Below are 21,469 nucleotides of genomic sequence, written 5' to 3'. Positions count from 1 at the left end.
GGGGAGATAGGTGGGTGGGGGGTGTTGAAGTGCACAGTGCAGTTATAAATGTGGGCAGGCTGCAAAGAGCCCGAATTTTGATCACATGACCATGGGGGCACTGCAACATCCATAACTTTGAGGACCGGGCATAAATACCATTTGTTCAGCACCCTCGTAACTTTGAATGGTCACTGAATGAATGGTTGTTAAGTGAGGACTATTTGTAATTCTAATCCCTCAATAAAAGATGAGATAGATTTTTTTTTTGAGAATATGGGTTTGCCACATTTATTACAGGAACAGGTGACTAATTTTACTCTGTCTCTTTTACTCCAGAAAATTGTCAACTTTTTGGAGCAAAAACCGCATCTATGAAATTGGGGAAGACTCTTGGTTGTGATGGTTTTTCCAGTTGATTAATATAAAAATGATACTGGATTTTTGTCTCCTATTTTGCTAAAGGTTTATAGTGAAGCTTTTTTAAACAAATTACTTTTAGTTTAATGGGACAAACATCACATCTCCAAACCAGGCACAACTCTGCTAACTAAATAGATTTAATTATAAGTGTGGATGTTATGATTTTAACAGCTACTTAAGTATTTTTCCAACTATAGTGCATGCATTCAGTGTGGATTTATACAAGACCTTCAAGCTTCTGACAATATGTCATTTTACTTGATGGTCTTGCTATAACTCAAAAGAGGCAAAACCCTGCTGCTGTAATTACTGGACATGAAAAAAAAACTTTGATATGATTTACATATAAATAAACAGCAAACAAATTAAACAAATATGATTTCTTGGAAGTTTTTGAACTGGGTTTGGTATCCTGTTTAGGCGTATTATAAAACCAAATAAATAATACAGCTGGGTCATAGAAAATCTAGAAAAATATAAGGATTAGAGTTTTAGGTTATGTTGTCTCTCCTCTGTTTATTTTGGCATAAGACAGGAGTCCTTCTCATCTGGTAAATTTGTCCTAGGTGCCTAGACAGATAAGATAGAATGCTTTTGAGCATATGACAAATATGAATTGCATGTTATTTCAAAATAACCTTGGGATGAAGTTAAAAAAGATATGTTAAGATGGGAGAAAACACAATTGTCATTGTTAGGGAGAATTTCTGTAGTTAGGATGAATGTTTTGCCTAGAATTTTATTTTTGTTTCAGACAATACCCATTTTGACAAATGATATACCAATTAAACAATGGCAGAAAGATATATCTAAATTTGTGTGGCAGGGGAAAAAAACACAAGTTTTTAAGGTGTTACAACATGCAAAAGAAAGAGGAGGAGTGGGTTTACCTGATATGAAATTATACTTTGCAGCTTGCTGTTTAGTTTGGATGAAAGAGTGGATGAAAAAGAAGGTGATTGGAGCTAGAAGAACATGATTTGAGATTCGAATTGCATGGATATTTATGGTATGATACAGTTAAGATTAAAATAGATTTTAAAAATCACTTTGTTAGATGTGCTATACTGAGAATATGGAATAGATATAATCCCAGGTTGTACCTGAAAATCCCTTTGTGGCTTTCAGTGCAAGAAGCATTTCATAGACAATAAATGATAAGTAAACACAAATGGTTAAATTATTGTGACATATTAGAATGCTGTCAGGGGGAATGTAAAATAAAACCAAGAGAAGATTTGGTAGCAGAAAGATACACTTGTCAATGGTTCTCTTATGTATAGTTACAAGAAAGATTTAAAATAGATAAAAGAACTTCTGGTTTTGAATATTCTAAGACTGAGTTTGAAACAGAATTGTGTACAAATTATGAACATGTAACTGCTAAAATATATAAACCTTTATTGAAATTTGAAACAGAAGAAGAACAGTGAAAGAATGTATGAGAAAATGGGCTAAAAACTTTGGCTACAACATACAAATGGAACAGTGGGAGAATATGTGGATGAAAGGACTGAAATTTACATTATGTTATAATCTTAAAGAGAATTTTTATAAAATGATGTACTGTTGGTATATGTTACCGGAAAAATTGTCTAGAGTGTATAAAGTTACTTCAACTTTATGTTGAAAATGTGAACAACAAGAGGGGACATTTTATCATGCTAGGTGGACATGTAAAAAAGCTATATATACAATCTATAATTGTATACTATAATATACAATCGAAACCATAGGTGTTTCTTTTGGGACTGATAGATAAACAGCTGGAAAAAAGTCATGGATCTTTGTTTTTATACATGATAACTGCAGTGAGATTATAATATGCACAAAGGTGGAAAGACTTGACATTACCCACAATGGAGGAATGGATGGTGAAGATGATGAAACTTGCTGAGATGGCCAAATTGACATCTTTGATCAGAGAAGAGACATTAATTAAGTTTAACGTTGACTGGAAACTCCTTAAAGACTTTTTGCATGAAACAGAAAAAAATGAACTTTTGATGATTGGAAAAAACAATAGATTATAGAAAAAATGAAAGCCATGCTATAACCATAGAGTAAGAGGTTAATAACTGCTGTAAAAGAAAATTGGTTGTTACTTCTTTATACTTTCTTTCTTTTTTCTTTCTGCACTTTTGGCTTTGTCTTTTCTTTCTTTCTTTCTTTACTTCCTTCCTTTCTTTTTTCTAAATATTAGCTTCTGTTAGTTTCTGTTAGTTTTTATCCTTGTTTAAAATTCTAATAAAGTTATTAAAAAAAAGAATTCTTTTGAGTATTTGCAGTAGGATAAATATTATTAAGATGAATATAAATCCAGTTCATTTATATTTTGAATGACCTCTTGGTCATTTATGTCATTTTAAATGATTTTACAGAAAATTGAATAAATTACTTGTCAAGGAGATCCTGTGAAGTTTTCATTGCACAAATTACAATAACCTATTGAGAAAGATGAATTTAACTTTCTACAGTTGTTGTTGTTGTTATTATTATTATTATCATCATCCTGCCTTTTTTATGTATATAACTCAAGAGGGCAAACATACCTAATACTCCTGCCTATTTTCCCCACAACAACAACCCTGTCAGGTGGTTTAGGCTGAGAATGACTGGCCAAATTCATGGCCCAAAAGTGCTAGACAGCTTATCTGTTATAAAATACAAATACAAAATACTTTAATGACCAAGTATAAAATATATACAAGGAATTTGTCTTCGGTGACGAACAGCAAGATCAACAGTGCGTTTGGATAGCAACAGAAAAATAATAAACAGTAACAATAACACTACATAGTAAAATAACTTTTTCAAAGGGAGAAGCCACTGTCCAGCACATATCGAGTCATGTAGCATTTAATAGAGCAATGGCACAAGGGAAAAAACTATTCCAATGTCTAGATGTTTTAACATATGGTGCTCTGTAGCGCCGTCCTGAAGGAAGAAGTTGGAACAGTTTATATCCAGGATGGGAAGAGTCTGCAGATATCCTCTCTGCCCTCCTTTTGACCCTCACAGTATACAGTTCTTCTATAGAAGGCAGGCGGGTTGCAATTATCCTTTCTGCAGACTTAACTATCCGTTGGAGTCTGAGTCTGTCCTGTTTGGTTGCGGAATCAAACCAGACAGTTATAGAGGAACAGATAACAAACTCAATGATTCCCCTGTAAAACTGTACCAAGAGCTCCTGGGATAATTTAAACTTCCTAAGTTGCCGCAGGAAGAACATCCTTTGCTGTGCCTTTTTAATGATGGCTGTAATGTTAAGCGTCCATTTCAGGTCTTGGGAAAGTATAGAACCCAGGAACTTGAAGGACTCTACCACTGATACCGGGCTGTCGAGTATGGTAAGGGGAGGAGTATTAGAAGGACTCTTCCTAAAGTCCACAATCATCTCCACGGTTTTAAGTGTATTCAATTCCAAGTTATTACAACCACACCACAAGACCAGTTGTTGAACCTCCCGTCTATATGCTGACTCATTTCCATTTCAAATTAGACCAATGACAGTTGTATCATCCACATATTTCAAGATTTTAACAGAAGAGTCTTTTGAAATGCAGTCATTGGTATAAAGGGAGAAAAGCAGCGGGGAAAGCACATATCCCTGAGGGGCACCTGTACTGATTAACCGGGTACTGGATGTAATTTTGCCTAACCTCACGTGTTGTTTCCTACCTGTTAGAAAATTGATTATCCACCTACAGGTGTGGTCAGGCACAGTAAGTTGATCAGTTTGTTGTAAAGAATTTCTGGTATAATAGTATTAAATGCTGAGCTGAAGTCCACAAAAGAATTAATGTGTAAGACTCCGGAAATTCAAGATGTTGCAGAATATAGTGGAAGGCCATATTAACAGCATCATCCACTGACCTGTTTCCACGATAAGCAAACTGCAGTGGGTCTAACAGGGGATCCATGATGGCTTTCAAGTGAGCCAACACTAACCTCTCAAAGGTCTTCATGACCACAGATGTCAGTGCAACAGGTCTGTAGTCATTCAGCTCACTAATGGGGGATTTCTTAGGAACTGGGATGATTGTAGAGCTCTTAAAACAAGAAGGGACATAACCCATCTCCAGCGATTTATTAAAAATATGCGTAAAAATGGGGGCCAGTTGTTCCGCACAAGCTTTCAGACACGAGGTGATCACACCGTCTGGACCTGGAGCTTTTCCAAACTTTTGCTTTTGAAACAGACCTTGCACTTCTTTTTCTAGGATCACCAGAGGTAAGGGACCCGGGGGATTGGGGACAGGTGTAGAGAAGTTTAATGCTGATGATGTATCTGAGATAAAATTGGCAGCAGCAGATAACAGTTGTTCATTCTCAAACCTGCAATAAAACCTGTTGAGATCATCTGCCAATTGATGACTCTCTTCAATCAGGAGAGGTGGGTTGTTATAGCCGATGATGTTCTTCAGGCTTTTCCACACAGTTGCAGGATCATTTGCTGAAAACTGACTTTTCAGCTTTACTGAGTAGTTTCTCTTTGCTGCCTTAATCTCTCTCGTGAGTACATTTCTAGTCCGATTATACATAATCCTGTCCCCATTCCTATGGGCCTCCTCCTTGTCACGACGCAGCTGTTTAAGCTTTGTTGTGAACCACGGCTTGTTGTTATTATATATACGTATGTTTTTGGTGGGCACACATATGCCCTCACAAAAGCTAATGTATGATGTCACAGCATCAGTGTACTCATCCAGATCTGCAGAGGCAGCTTCAAAAACATTCCAGTCTGTGCACTCTAAGCAGGCCTGTAACTTAGCATTATCAGACCATATCTTCACTGGTTTGATCACAGGCTTTGCAGTTTTAAGTCTCTGCTTTAAATGAATGAGATGAATGCTATAGGCTGCTATAATAACAGATTCACAAAGGATTATGGCCTAGATTTTTTAAAATTAAATTTGTTGTTAAATGTATACCCTGCATTTCTGATTGCAAAAACTCAAAGCAGCTCACATTAATAGAAAATACACAATACAAAGCCTAACAATACAATTAAAATAAAAATATATAATCTATTAAAAATGTAGAAAAAATATGTCATTTTGTTATTTTCCAAGTACTGTGTCAGTGGTGCCAAATGTATTACCTTGTGAAGTGCATTCCTTACCTTGGGAGTCACACTGGAGGAGGTCATATATATGTATACCAGCTAGTCAAACATCTGGCAGCAAGAGTATTAGCAAAAGGGCCCTCTTCTGTTGATCTAAGCCAGGGTTTCTCAACTTTGGGAACTTTAAGATGTGTGGACTGGGGAATTCTGGCTGTTGAAGTCTACACATCTCAAAGTTCCCAAGCCTGAGAAACACTGATCGAAGAAATCAGACAGTTCATAGCAGGAGTTCCTTTAGCTAGTCAGGCCCTAAGCCAACTACAGCTTTTAAGGTCAATAGCAAATTCTTAAACTGATCCCCTTAGGCAACTGTTAACCAGTGAAAACTTGAGATCTCTGTAACTTGCACTGATTAGCAGCCTGACCAGCATGGGTAGCAGTTTCTTGGCATTTTTGTAGTGAATTGCAGATGTCAAAACCCATGTATGAACTGAATGTTCAGTGGTACACAATTTTGGTACAGTGAAGACTGGGTTCTATGATTTGCTATGTGTCAGTCCAAAATAGTGTGACGGTGCTAAAAACTGGGATGGCTTATCAAATGTAGACAGATGCAATGTGACTGGATGGTTTCATTTGGACCCCATAGGAAAGAAATCATGCACTTTCAAGATCCATGTTTTTGCACCCAAGCAATGCCCCAAATGGCCAAATTCATAATTATTAGGTTACAATGTGTTGCAGACAGGTATGGCATATTATATGATGGTGATTTCAGATAGCCCCAGTGTAAAAATCATATAATATCAAAAGGATTCGTGTCTGATTTAATGATTCCTCTTTTATCGACTTCCTCTTATGAAGGAGTACGTTTCGTTATGTCCAGCGGGACTGGGTTATTTGTAAACGTTGTTTAAAGACTGCACCGGCCACTTTAGCACTGTTGTTTTTTATATCTGTCATAAACCAATGAGAATACAAGGTTCCAGAGCTCTGCTACGACAATCACAGGAATTCAGTCAAGTCTGAAAGACGCGCTTTAATGTATTTAGTATACGCCGAGGAACGAGCGAATGCTGCTTTCCCCGAATCGTGTGAAGACTCCAGAGATGCGGAGAATTTATACCGGCTCTGAGAAACGCACCTCCTACTTCCGAAATCCTTTAAATAGTGTACAACCCCGAGGCAACAAAACTTGCCTCCCTTTCCCTTCCGAAGGGGGGAAAGCGAGCCGCGACTGAGGGTTAGAGGAAAAAGCAGAGCACGGCTATTAATAGCTTCTTTCTCCGATTGGCTTAACGGGAGCATGAAAAAAGTGGTCTGTACCACGTGGGTTTCTATCTGAAAACTCCAAGATGGCGCGTTCCGTCACGGGCTGACTCCGTTGGCGGCGCGCGCACCGTAGTGTTAGCACCGAGGGCCGTTCTCGTCCTCTTCCCCAGCAACGGCGGCTTCCGTAGGGGGTTCATTCGTTCCTTATCCTTGCTTTTTTCTTCTGTTTCCATACACAGGTCAGTGCCTGGCGCGGAAGCTTCCTGGAAGATCGCGGTATGATGCCAGTTATTCCGCAATCGTTACGGCACCTTTCCTTGAAACCACAGGGAGGGGTTGCGGCGGAAGGGTCTTCCCCCTCCGCCTTTGGGCTGGGAAATGGATCCCCTCGGAGGCATCTTGGCGAGGATTGGAGCGGGGGGGGGACGGAATATTGAAGGCCATGGGGTGACTGACGTTTTAGAGCACCAGTCAGGGCCTCGTTCGAAGGCTGGCGGGTGCTTTTGAGCCATCGTCCGACGTCCCCACTTTGGACATCGGTTCCGTGGGGGCCGTCGAAGCCAGGATGGGGTTGGGCTTTTTTAGCAGCCCGTGCCTATCAAAGGGTGGAAGGCGGGACTTGGGGCCGTGATCGACACCTGCTCCGGTCTTGTCCCCCTCCCCTCCCTTTGCCGTGAGTGGCGGGTGCCACCCTGTCGGCTGCCGAGGGAAGAGTGTGCTTTGAGCGCCTGTCTGTTTATTTGCATTTTTTGTGAATGAAGCGGGTGGATCTAAGAACCGCACCCGTCTAGCGGCTCCCAGAAACCCATCCCCTCCAGCTTAGCCGGGGCTGAATGAACGACGCGCTGGACGGGTGAGTGCGGGGTGGGGGTAAGATGCAGCTAGGCGTGGAAACGCCCCTCTGGGTGAGGCTGGGCGGTGTCCCTCCCAACAATCCCGGCGGCGAAGGCGAAGGCCGGTGGAGGAAGGAAAGGCCGAGGTTGGGGCGCTAGGAAGGACGGAGGGCTGGGAAGAGCTCTCTCTCGTTTTTCAGTCATCAACTCGCGGTGGAGGATAGGCAATAAATCTGTCTCGCATCTTGTATAACGGAGAGACTGAGATTAGCTGTTTTCATTTAAATACAGTATTGCCACACCTAGTAAGATTAAATAGTGGTATTGTCAAGGAATGGAGGGGGTCCACGATAAATCTATTGCAGCGAGGACAGCAGTTCCAACGAAATATCTGGACCTTTTAATACAGTAACAGACTTAAGGCAGCATTAAATGCTTTCAGTGGGGTAGTGTTTGCTTCAGTCAAATGCATAATTGTACTATATAACTGGATATATATGAGAGCATTTGCAGGCTGTATATTGGATCGGAAAGGTTGAAATCTTCGTCCATGGGAGGGTGGAGGCTTATTTCCCTAATCCCTGCCTGTTGGCAGAAACTTATCCTGTAGGGTTGTTGTAAGAATGAATGGGGAATTAGGAGGTTCTTGGAGAAAGAGTGAGATAACAGTTAATTTTCTTACCCTGCATATATTAGCCTCTGTAGACCTACTGCTTCCTTTACAATTGATAGCCTGCTTATTGCATTAATAATTGCACTATTTTTCTGTAGTGTGTGGCAGACACGTCTACCAGATAACATCTCATTCATCTAAAATGTAATCTGGTCTGTGAGAGCAAGCTTCTTTGACAACTATTACTAGTAGGAGATTATTTGGAACTTAACAGGGCTCACATATACATCTTAGTCATAGTGACATCTTTCTAGTCTCTTGTCATATATATCTCACTAGCTATACCTCTGTGATGGAGTGCATCTTTCATGTACATGAAGTCCCATGTTCAGGCTGATATTTCTGAATATGGAGGACCTTGGATAGCGTTGCTGGAACTACCTCTTGGCCATAGAGTTGTTGCCAGTTAGCAGTGGGTAAGGCAAAACATTATTCTGATGTAATGTAAGATGATTTTGTATGTATATCTCCATATATTCCCATGCTCCTTTTCTGTTTGACTAATGCTGTCATATGTGTTTGCATGTGGGAGTAACTGCATTCCTTCTGCTGTTTTCTTCAGTCACTGCAAGAATTAGAACCTGCACTTCATTTAAACATATATACTGATACGAAAGAGTATATCTAACTGCATGTGTTACGTGTATGAGTGTTTATGGAACACTGAGGTAGGAGTATAGCAGTGAACATAAAAATAATAATTTTTTATTATTATTTCTTGATAATTGCTTGATAATTGTAACATATGCCAAGGATATTTTTGTATGAAATTATGGTATATGTTCTTGAAAATTTCACAAAATACTATGCTCAGTATATGTGTGCGCACATAGTGCTGTTTCTGTTATCTGTTTTTGTTATCAGTCCCTCTGAAGTATGTTGTTGACTGTAAAAACTCATGCCACACTAGGATGGATACTGCTCAAAGTATTGAATTGTTTTCTGTTTTGACAGACTAATTTCACTAGGGACCTTTGTTGTGTTTAAACTCAAGATGGCCTTCTTGCATTCAGACTTTTAGCTCATTCTTTTTTCTTTGAGCCTTTATCATTTCAGTGATTCTACCCAGAAGTTTTTCACATCACATTACCTTCTTTTTATATATGGATATCTTAATTCTTGTAATAGTAAAGACTGAGCAATATATGAATACTGTACTATTTTACATATAATTTAAAAAGAAAATATTAGGACATATGCCATCCATTTTTCACTTTTCTAAAACCAAAACAAACAATTCCTAGGAAAATATAGACAATTTTTTCCAGCTTTCACATTTCTAATCTTACTCCTTTAATACTCATTTTATCTACAATTATATTTTAATATCTGAATTATCATTTGTCTGCCTTCATGACTTATAGACCCTGGCTTCCCTGTTATTGACTTTGCATTGTAAAGTCTTTGAATACCTCAGAAACATGCGACAAGAAAAATAATATTGCACATATGTTGAGATACCTCCCCTGAAAGCAGGTGGAATAGATAAAAAATACAGAAATTAAAGGAGGCAGGTGAAATTGTAAAAAATTATGATACAAATGTTAGTAAATGAATTTACTCACACTTGTTTATAAGAACAACTTGAAATTGATATGTATTGGCTTGATTCAGGCAAGCGTTACTTCTATTGTCTGTCCTGGGCTAGGGCCTGAGTTTTATAAAATTATTAGTTCAGCTATGTGCTGACTTACCATAAATTTGTAATTGGCAAACTTGATTAACCTCAACAGATACTGGTGAAAATTGGAGAACAAGTGCAGAGGATTGTGTTAGGAGCTGATTCATGTAGAACAAGACAGAATCTTGTATCTCAATTGCTTTTCAGATGTATATTTTTTAAATTGTGAAAATGCTTTTGATGTACCAGTCTAATAAGATTAATAAATAATAGTCCACAACAGTTTTGAGCTTCCTGGGCTGGCAGTTTGAACACTGCCCTTGTATATTTATGGAGCTATCTTCAGTGTTAAACCTATGTTGCATATATAATTTTGAGGGTTTCTGGCCTGACTTCGTATCCAGTATCCCAGTTTCATTTTGGCCTCAGCTCTGACTTTGGATGATCTGCAGCCTTTATTCAGATTCTGAAATTCTGGTGAATGTCTGTTGTCATTCTGAAAATGATGTGGATTAGTGAGAAAAAGTTAATGTGTGGGATATAAACTTTAGTATAATTACTCTCTTTTTCTCCTTTTATAGTTTTTAGTGCTTTTTAATAATTATTATATACTGTAATGTTTTTAGGGAATGTTTGTTTTATATATTTATTATTTTATTGGCTTTATGTATGCTGCCCAGAATCACTTTTTGTGAGATGGGCGGCCCTATAAATTTGATAAATAAATAAACAAAATAATGCTTATCTCAAAGATGAGCAATTTCTCTGTAGCTTGGTGCCATTTTTTAAATTTTTATCCTCCCAGGGCTGAAGAGGCAATGTTTAGGAAGTCATAATGGCACCAGAGGGGATAGGACTCACAGTTCATCCTTTTCTGAGGGTCCTTGGTAATGGAATGGTGGGGGTGGATTAAAAGCAAAATGGATGCTTTTAACCATGCAGAGGCTTAAAGCATCCATTTTCCCTAAAAATATTCCAAGATGAAGATTATTGCATCACATAAAGTCATTTTGGAATGCAGCTGTGGTTTTAATTTAAATGTGATGTATTTTTATATTAATTTATTATTGTATAGATGTTCTATCATTCTGTGCCATTGATGCTTGAGATGTATACTTTTTAATATTGCTGATAGTCTTTAGAGGGCAGTAATATAGAAATGTAACAAATACATGAAACTGAGAAAAATAAGCCTGAATTTTAAAGGGGAGAAATAAACCTAAAAGCACCCATTTTGTCCTGTGATCCCACCAAAGGGCCCCAGATGGCTTGGAGCCTGAGTGTCTTCAAGACTGTTAACTCCAGGTTGAATCTGCCTGCCACAGAGGGTTTGCACAGAGGGTTTGCTGTGATTCCCCACGTGCTGGGAGATGACACATGGAGGCTTAGAAATGAGCGTTCTCTTTTATGGCTTTCCTCCTTTGGAAAAGCTTGCTTGTCCCGCTGAGGTGAGGATTGCTCCTTCTCTGGAGATATTTAGGAAAGTTGTTAAAACATTGCTTTTCCACAGAGCCTTCAGGGATTGAAGAGAGGTATTAGGTGAACTATGTGTATGTTTTTCTTGTAATTGAGAGGAAGGTATGCATATTCTGAGTGCTAGGTTATTTTGGCAGTTATTGATTTGATTAAGAGCTGTATTTTCTTGTTATGTTTCTTATCCTGTTTATCCTATATTTATTGGAAGCTGAATAGAATCTAAAGACTGAGGCAGCATATGAATAAATAAAATGGGGAAATCATTATCTTGGGGGTGATTCTAAAGGGTAAATAATAACTTTGGTTTACATATTGCCCTCCTTCCCAGAGGGTAATCAGAGTGGCTTTAAACCACCCCTGCTCCCCCCCACCAATGCAAAAAAAGGGCAAAAAATGGCTCTGCTTATTTCAGAGGAGCTTTGGAGGTTTGACTGGAAACTGGAGGCTGCAGAAGTGGTTCTGTGGGTTGCATGGGTTTTCTCCTGGTTCATCTAAATCTTAGGTACTTCACTATCAGGTTAACAAAATGCAATACAATCACTGTGCATTGCATAAATAAGGAGGAAAAACTACTAGTCCTATTGGACTTTCAGTGGTTCTTCCCCCCAACTTTATCTCTTGAGGTACTACCTTAGAAGGCTTGTTGTTGTTTAGTCGTTAAGTCGTGTCCGACTCTTCGTGACCCCATGAACCATATTGCGCCAGGCCTTCCTGTCCTTCACTGCCTCCCTGAGTTTGCTCAGTTTCATGCTCATTGCTTCAGTGATGCTATCTAACCATCTCATCCTCTGCCGTCCTCTTCTCCTTTTGCCTTCAATCTTTCCCAGCATCAGGGTCTTCTCCAAAGAGATCTCTCTTCGCATTAGGTGGCCAAAATATCTGAGCTTGAGCTTCATTATCGATTAGAAGGCTAGCCCTGCTTTTAATGCTTTTCGCCCCTTGTAAGTTTCTGGCATTTCAGACCCAATTTCTTATTTCTTATTACAGATGTGGATATGACAAGCATTCCTTTCCAAAGTTTTGCTTCACCAGCTACTCTTACTATTTCTCTTCCAATCTTCCTTGCTTAATCAGAGTTTATAACTAGCATTTCTACTCATTTCCATCATTAGGAATGTTCAGAATGTTCTGAGCTTGAAATATCTTGAGCTTGGACAATCCACTTTGAGTGTTTCAGGCTTAGAACAAGACATTGCTCTGCCAAAGTTTTCATGTAACATATATTATCCGCAAGTATATACAATAGGCTTTTTCCTCAGCTTTTTTAAAGTACCCGTATATCCCATATATACTCTCAGATAATCCCATCCATGTATAAGCTGAGACCCTTGAAATTTTCATATGATTTAATTTTCACAATTGGCTGATCCACAGTTGGGTGCATTTTTCATGGTATTTTGGTTAAAAATTTGAGGGTCTGTTTATCCACGAGTATATACAGCATATACAGGTACTTTTAACAAGCTGAGGGAAAAGCCTACTGTATATACTCGCAGATACATTGTCTGTGGATAAGCCAAACCCAATTTTTTGGGTGTATTTTGGCACTTAAAATTCTCGGCTTATCCACGAGTACATACAGTAAGTTTGGGATGTAACAATGTGTTTCATTCTACAATTGGCTTTAAAATAAAATCCTATATTATGGAGTCCATAAAACAGCAGGCACAGATTCTATTTTTGCTGCATTGTCTGGAGCTACTTGGGAGAGGGATGGAATGAAGTCAGTTAAGCGGATGTGCAGGGATTGAGAATAATTTTGAATTGCTGCTTCATGGAGATATAAGTTGAAGATTGGTGAATCAATGGTTGCCTCCCAGTGACTGCACTTCCCATCCTATACCAAGTAATTAATATTTAAAGAATGTGGAAATGGTTAGATGGAAAAGAGAGAAATCCTCTTCCCAATTCTTCTCAGCTTTATATCTCCCATCTCTCTCTCTCCCCACCTCTCCATTCTTCCTCACAGATATATCTCCACTAAGATATATCTCCTATAAAATATATCTCCAAAAAGCCCTGCTTGTTTGTTTATTTGAGGGAGATGTTCAGTTAAAGTGATGGTCCTGGCATACAGGGCATAGTAACAGGGCTGAACCTATAGAGGGACAGAGTGGAGATCCTAAACCTCCTCTCCCAGAAGGTCTCACCACTTGGCCCTACCTTTCTGTCTTGGTATAGTTGTTTGGTAGCTATAGCTGCCATCACCTATCTTCCTGTGGGATGCCTTTATCTGACATTCTCCCTTTTAATCCTGATGGGAGGGATATAGAGGATCAAGCAGCTTGTGTGTCTTATTGGCAAGAAAAAGAAAAAAGAAACGGATAAACATAAAATAAATTATATAGTGCTGCTTCCTAGCTTTGGAGCATTGAGGTATGTGACTAGAGAAATCAGCCTCCTTTCTTTGGGACTTAGATCAACCTAACAAGGGGTAATTAAAATAAAAACGTTATTTTTTTTAAAAAAAGGAAAAGTGACATAAAATTCCTTTAAAAATACATGTAGAAAAATGTCAGTGTTGGAGGAAATAAACATACAATAATAGACAGTGTCCCAAAGGAATCACCCATAGAAATTACAAAGCAGAATATAAACCTTGGCAGAGCACAAATTAGGATAGACTTAATATTTAGGAAGCTTTTAAAAATATGGCCTTTTAAATGTGTGTTTGGGGACTGAGGTGAGAATGAGAAATATATTTGCATTTGGGATGAATCTGTCTGCTTTGATGTTATAAACTGTTATGGTTTTTATGATTTATGATTAATATTAAATATGTTGCTGGTATTTGTTATTTATATTTTATAATTTTGATAGTTTTTGAACTGTTGTAATGTTATGTACTGTTTTGCTATAAGCTGCTTAGAGTAAGATGATTCAACATACCTCAAACATACAATAATTGAGTTTACATAGAGAAAATAAATTACTAGGTCTAAATCAGGTTTAGACACACTTAAAAAAAAACATAAAATTCTAATGTCAATTTCTACCTGAACTTGCTTCCATATTTTTTAATGACAAATGTATTTTCTGAAGCACAGGCTTCTTCTTTGCTTCTCTGAATTTCTCACATTCTTCTAGAGTCAGAACTTTTAATCAGAGACTCTGGATCAATATTAAGTTAGCTTCTTTTCCTGACCTGCCATCCAGATTCCGTTTTGGATGCTTAAAAGACAAAACCGTAAACTCTTCTGAAGGGGAAGGGCCAGGGATTTTATTTATTTATCATATTTATATAACTGCCCATCTCACACAAGGTGACTCTGGGTGACATACAGCAATTAAAAAAATTGTTCTCCTTTTGCTACATGTAAGTTAAGCATTCTATTCAGAAAGACACTGTTTGGGACAAAAGGGATATAGATTCCTTGTCTGGGTAGCAGTTCTCAATCTTGTGAATGCCAGGTGACATCACAATATAGTGCATACCTACCATTGTAATAGGTTATGCACACATATTAAATAAGAAACAATCCTTTCTTTAATGCTTGCTTTTAATTTTTTTCCTCCTTTCCCAGTCTTAAAAATTTCCACCACCAGAAAACATAACTGGGAAAGTGAGAGGGTCAGGCAGAAGAAATAAAAGATCAACCGATGAAGTTGAGTTTGCTGTATGTAGGCTTCACTTTAGAGGGTTTTTGCAGAGGTATTAGCCCTAGTTGATACCATTGGAGAGACAGGAAGCAGTGCTAAGGGAAGGCTTTTCCCTTGGCATAAGAAAGGAAATGGTACTGACTGGGTGAGTTTGATCCATGTGCCCCCAGTATTAACTAAGGGACTGGAAATCTGACAAAGCTTTCTTGTGCTAATTCAGAGCCCAGGTGGCAATCAGGTCCTGGAAGCAGTGGCAGATACCATACCATCACCAAAATTGCTCTGTAGCAGCCCTAAGAACAATATAAATATGGGAACATGGGAATATCTTTGTCTTGGATTCTAGATCCAGATTGCAGAGGCAATGACAAAGATTCTCAGCGTTGAAGATGCTGAAGCACTTCTACAGATATTATTCATTATCCTTGTAACTGCCTGTGACAAAGCTTCTGAAACTGTGTCACTGTTTAAAGGAAAAAGCGCCTGTTCTGAAGCAGAGCAGTGTGTCAGAACAGTAGGTGAAGCAACAATAGGTAGACAGAAGGGGTAGTTAGTTGATGGCATTGGGTGATCAGCTATTCAGCATGACCAGCTAGTGCTCTGTCAGGCTACTTGCTCCCAGTATAGAATCCTCTCATGTAATACTTGGAGCAAACTGATGATACCCTTTCTGTATTAGTTATATAAAGAGGAAGTGTTGGGACACTTGCAAGTACATCATTTTGGGCGTATAGACAATTTGGGATACTGTTGCCACCTCTTACCTCTTCCTTACTGTATCTTACTGGGGACGGGGCAAGGGAATATTTCTTACTGTCCATGCTGCATAGGTGGATATTTCATGTTGAGGTGATGGATTTCTCCCATTTGGTATGGGAAGAAGCAATTGGTAGGTGCTGCCTGAGTACTATTAAATATAAACTATGCTTTATTGTTGCCAGAAATGGATCCACATGCACAAGGCAGCTAAGTTGAAGTAGTTGAATGTTTACTGCAAAGTTCAGATTTTATAATTAATTATGCAGGATGCTGTTGGCTTGGAAAAGGTCAACACCAGGATCATCCTCAGAGGAGTACAGTAATATTACAGATAATTTCCATTGTATCCTGAAGAAAAGGCAGATGTTTGACAAGAAACAGCTAATCATGATGTTGTATTGATGCCCAAGCCATGCTGTGGTATTATAAACAGTTTAAGTGCTGAGAAATCATGTTGAGTCATGTTTCTTAGAAAGGACCATGGTTGACATTGAGAATAGGTTGGATTACAAGAAAAGCAAATCTTTGTTTGACTGACAGGCATCATCAACTCTTATAGGGCCCATGAATAATGAAGTCATCTGTGTCATGGATGGCTTTACTTTCTTGTGACCTTGGGATTAATTGGAGCCACTGGCGTCCAGGGAGGTCAGGGCAGTTATGGTAGCATATCTCAGGTCCCTGATGGATTGTTTGGGAATTTCTTGATGACCAGGAGGGCAGGTGTTTTGGGCAGTTTGGACAATGGAGATGACCTGGGTGCTTGGTAGGGTTGCTCCTGAGTAGTAGCTTCTCTCCATTAAGTGACGAGATCTGGGAAATGAAGTAGATAAAGAGATGCATGGAGCAATGCTGGCAGAAAACAAGAAGCAGATATAATGGAACATAGGTATAAATTCAAGTTCAATATCTGTGGTGATAAGGGTAGCAAAGCAGAATTACTGTTATACATCTGTCATAACAGGTCAGCTGCATTATTTAGAGTGGGAAAGATGGGAAGGAGGACCTACCAAGTGAAAAGTCTAATTTTTGACCAGTCATTTTGTGATTAAAATCTCCTGTATTTGTTCTGTTGAAAGCTGAATAGGTGTCAGTGAAGTGACAGTGGAAATGTCTGGTGATGTTATTTGGAATTTTTTTTTTTTGATTCTGTAGATCTGAAAGAAATGATAGAATCCTCTGTGAAGTGAATGGCCAACTTGGTAATTTGATACTTATCCCTCCTGCAAGGAAGAGAACTGAGAATTGTATCTGGGCTGGAGTTCTTTGTGGGAGGGGGAGGTTCCAGTTGCCTTGAAAAAGGCACTGGTCTGTCCCAGCTATAACAGTACTGGACAGCATTTGCTCTATATTCAGTTTACCCTTGGGAAAGTTGCAGAGAAAAGACAAATGAATGGATGTAAGCTGAGGACTACCTGTAGTCATGAGTTAAGATTTGGCTAGAATTGATTAAATTCTTAATTTAGTGATATTGGGTAGACTTTCTTTAAATCAATGGAGTGATTAGAAGATGTTGAAATTTTTTATTATCTGAACTTCTAATCAGTTAATATTTGATACATGTGTGGCACAATACTTATTTACTCTTTTCAGTAGAATGTAGCAAACCCTCCGTTTAACAAGCCATTCTAGGGAGGAGTTTCTGCTACGGTCCATATGAAAAATAAGTACAACCCATTGAAATGTTTGACTTTCAACATATTGCAACATAGAAATATTTGATCTTCATTTCAACAATATTGATAAAGGGGATATAATGTAACAAATATCATGCACCATATATCTTTTGTAGTCCATTGAATAATTGAAATAAACATAAATGCAAATTTCGCATGTGGAAAAAGTAAGTACATCGATCACTACCTGAAATACCTACAATTAAAATCCTGTGCACCACATCAGGTGCAAATGATTAGAGCATCATTAGAGAGGATCTGGGAGGAATCTGTCTTATTTAAACTTCAGACATTTAGTTTGATTTGCTCTTTGTTGTTGACGTGTGTGATATTTATTTATTTATATTTATATATTTTTCAAATTTATATAGCCACCCATCTCACAAAACAAGTGACTCTGGGCGGCATACAACAAAGCTAAAAAACAATAATTAATAAATAACAATTACGTTGACCCGTCCCACCTGGTCAGGCAGAGAAAGTATATTATGGAATCTGTCTACTAAAGAATGTCGACTGGTGGGGCCCAGGAGGAGAACCTTCTCTGCCGTTGCCCCCACCCTATAGAACACTCTTCCCCCAGAGCTGAGGCGGGCCCCCACTCCTGGCCTTCCAGAAAGGGGTGAAGACCTAGCTCTGCCAACTCACGTCAGGTGGGAAGGGATATAACCAACCCTGGGGGTGGCTGGTGCCTTGAAGACACTCCCTGAGTAATAACTCCTAGTTAACATAAATTTCTTGGAAGATATTTATTATTTATATAGGAATCTTGTTGTACTTGAATGTATTTGAATTAATATTTATTCTATTTTAATTAATATTTATTCTTTTTGCTGTAAACCACCCAGAGTTGTTCTGCAGTGAGATGGGCAGTGACAGATTTGAAATATAAATAAATTATTATTTAAAAAGTTTAAAACGATAAAAGACAGATAAAAAGAAATAATGGGCAAAGGGAAGTTAATAATAACTGAGCCACCTCATTAATTCACCAGTTCCCTGGGGTTCCCATGCCTAAAGGCACAACCAGGTCTTGAGGGACCTTCAGAAAATCAAGAGTGATGGTGCCAGCCTCACCTCAGGAGGGAGGATATTCCACAACACTAGTGCCAGAGCTGAGAAGGCCCGCCACCTAGGGCCCATCAAATGTAGCTCCCTAAATGACAGAGCCCATAGGATGCCCTCTCTAACAGATCTGGTGGGATGGGCAGATGTCAGTGGGGAGAGACAGTCCCTCAAATAACTGGGTCCCATGTCATGTAGGGGTTTAAAGGTCAAAACCAGCACCTTGAATTGGACTCAGAAACAGACTGATAAACAATGTAGCTCAAGGAACAGAGGTATAATATGTGTTCCATGAGAAACACACATAACTGCCTGCGCCACTGCATTTTGCACCAGCCGAAGTTTCCGGATACCCTTCAAAGGCAGCCCCATGTACAGCGCATTCCAGTAGTCCAACCAGGAGTTGACCAGTTCATGACTGACCATGAGTAGGAATGGACGCAACTGGTGCACAATACGAAGTTGTGCGAAAGCCCTCCAGATGGCATAGTCCCAGAACCAGAGGGTCCCAAAACCCAAAGCCACTCAGTCTTGCCAGGGTTCAGTTGAAGTCTGTTGTTCTCCATCCAGACCCTCACTGGGATAAGATGTCCACAACATTGCTTAATTCGCCAAGGTCAGAGATGTACAACTGGGTATCTTCAGCATATTGATCATACCTCACCCCATGGTGATGGATGAACTCATCCAGAGGTCTCATGTAGATGTTAAATAGGAGAGGAGAAAGCAACGACCCCTGTGGCACCCCACACAGAGGTGCCGAGGACAGGATGTCTCCTCCCCAATCATCACTGACTGGAATTGACCCTGGAGAATGGACGTGAACCAGCACAACACAAGGCCACTCACTCCTAATTTTCTGAGTTGATCCAGAAGGATACCACAGTCAATGGTATCGAAAGCCACCGAGAGCTCAAGTAAGGTAAGGATGGATGCATAATCCCCATCCCACCCATGCCAGAGATCGTCTAAAAGCACAACCAGTGCCATTTCCATCCTATACCCTGGTCTGAATCCTGAATCCTGACTGAAAAGGATCCAGATAAATCTGTGTCATCCAAGATCCTCTGAAGCTGCTGCGCAACCACCTTCTCAATCACCTTTCCCAAAAAAGGGAGAATTAGATACTGGATGGAAATTATCCAGTATCGTAGGGTCCAATGATGGCTTCTTGAGGAGGGAGTGAACCAAGACCTCCTTAAGAGGTAAAGGAACAACCCCCTCACTCAAAAAAGAATTGACCACTGCTAGAATCCATTCATACTCCACCCTCTGGCTTGCTTTAGGAAGCCAGGAGGTGCATGGATTTAAAGAGCAGGTGGCTGAGTCACAGTCCTAAAGATCTTGTCCGCTTCATCAGGCCCAACAGGTTCAAACCATTCCCAGATAACCAGGCAAGACTTCTCCCCAGGATCTACAACAAGGTATCTCCATATCAAGATCAAAAGAGCTCTCTGAGGCTTTCAAAAAGAAGGTTATAGTTGCCTGTGAGTCTGGGAAGGGATTTAAAAAGATCACCAAACAATTGATATTAACCATTCCACTGTCTGGAAGATTATCTCCAAATAATTTCAAACCACTGCCAACTTCGTCAGGCTGGGCCGTCCCAGCAAGTTCAGCCCGAGAGAGGAATGCAGAATGCTGAAAGAAATCTCTTAAGAACTGCAGAATTTCATCATGTGACCAGCAGGTAGCTCTCGCCACTCTTGATGTCATAGTGCCATTAGTCTGCCATTAGAAAGAAGCTGCACAAATTAGATCTGCATGGGAGATGTGCAAGGAGGAAGCCTTTGCTGTACAGAAAAAACATCAGGGCAAGACTAAAGTTTGCTCATGAACACCTAGGCAAAGACCAGGACTTCTGGAACAAAGTGCTCTGGACAGATGAGGCAGAGATAGAGTTATTTGGCCACAGTACCAGAAGACATGTTTGGTGGGTTCACCAGAAGAACCTGATCCCAACTGTAAAGGATGGTGGTGGAAATGTTATGGTTTGCTGCATCAGGCCTGGGCAGCTCACCCTCATAGAATCTACTATGAATTCTTCTTTGTACCAGAGTGTGCTTGTAGATAATGTGAAACTATCTGTCAGAAGATTGAAGGTCAACCGAAAGTGGACCTTGAGACATGACCATGACTGAAAACATTCCAGTAGATCCGCCAAGGAATGGCTGAAAAAAAAACAAAAGAAAAGAAATGGAGGGTTCTGGAAATCAAAGCCCAGATCTAAATCCTATCAAGTTGCTATGATTTGACATGGCCTATGTATGCAACACCCCCCCCCCCGCAACATTGCACAGCTAAAAATATTCTGCATGAAGAAGCGAGAAAAAGTTGTTCCCAGACGATGTCAGAGACTGGTAGATAGTTAAACAAAATGCCTACTTGTGATAGGGGGCAATACCAGGTATTAGAGCCTTTTTCCACAGACAAAAATAGCATATCTGTTCATTTTTGTTGAATCAATTATTGCAGAATCAGTTTTTCAGTTTTTTTGTTCAGTTGCATCATATTTATAAAGGTGAATGAGGATAAAATATTGATATTTCCACATATGTTAAAAAAGAAAAAACTTTAGCATGGCGTGTACTTACTTTTCACATGTCTATATTCCCAATGACTGTTAAATCTGAAAAGAGTTCATTTGCAGAATGAAGCAATGATATAAATTGTGTCATTTGTGCTATGATGTCATGATGCAAATGATGCAAGTGACATATGTTGCTGTACTGCTTTGGATACAGGTGGTTGACTGTTAGAATTGGTGAATAGAGCTCTCAATTTAATGACTGCTATGGGATCATGGACTTGCCCCATGTAATCTGTGGCTCAATACATGTGGGTAGGCACAATTTAAACCTTACTCAGAACAGATGGTGATCTGGATATGGGGGTTATTTCCATCAGCCCTTTGCCACAGTCAGATTGCTCTCTGGTCAGGGTGAGATTAACTGCTGCCCATGACTTGCATTACATCATCAGAGCAATTCAGATGGTCTGTCCCAGATGGCTTATGGATCCTGA

At 39.3% G+C, this 21,469-nt stretch overlaps 1 protein-coding gene across 7 annotated transcripts in view; it reads left to right on the top strand.

The window, feature by feature from the left end:
• Positions 1-6,818: 6,818 nt before the first annotated feature.
• The window catches only part of HDAC4 (histone deacetylase 4), a 204,736-nt gene continuing 190,085 nt past the window's right edge, over positions 6,819-21,469 (top strand). For 5 of the 7 annotated variants that reach the window (XR_015795164.1, XM_088135538.1, XM_088135536.1 and 2 more), the window contains exon 1: positions 6,819-6,981. The gene's annotated coding sequence lies outside the window, so the exon portion shown is untranslated. Of the gene's footprint in view, positions 6,982-7,443; positions 7,596-8,557; positions 8,665-21,469 lie in introns of those variants that run through there. The other 2 variants (XM_088135534.1, XM_088135535.1) reach the window with 2 other exon arrangements.

The sequence above is a fragment of the Python bivittatus genome, unplaced genomic scaffold, assembly GCF_059951505.1.
Source record: "Python bivittatus isolate LINGU-HERP-01145 unplaced genomic scaffold, Pbiv_v1 ctg000200_np1212, whole genome shotgun sequence".
Lineage (NCBI taxonomy): Eukaryota > Metazoa > Chordata > Lepidosauria > Squamata > Pythonidae > Python > Python bivittatus.
This window is presented reverse-complemented; position numbering and strand designations above follow the sequence as displayed.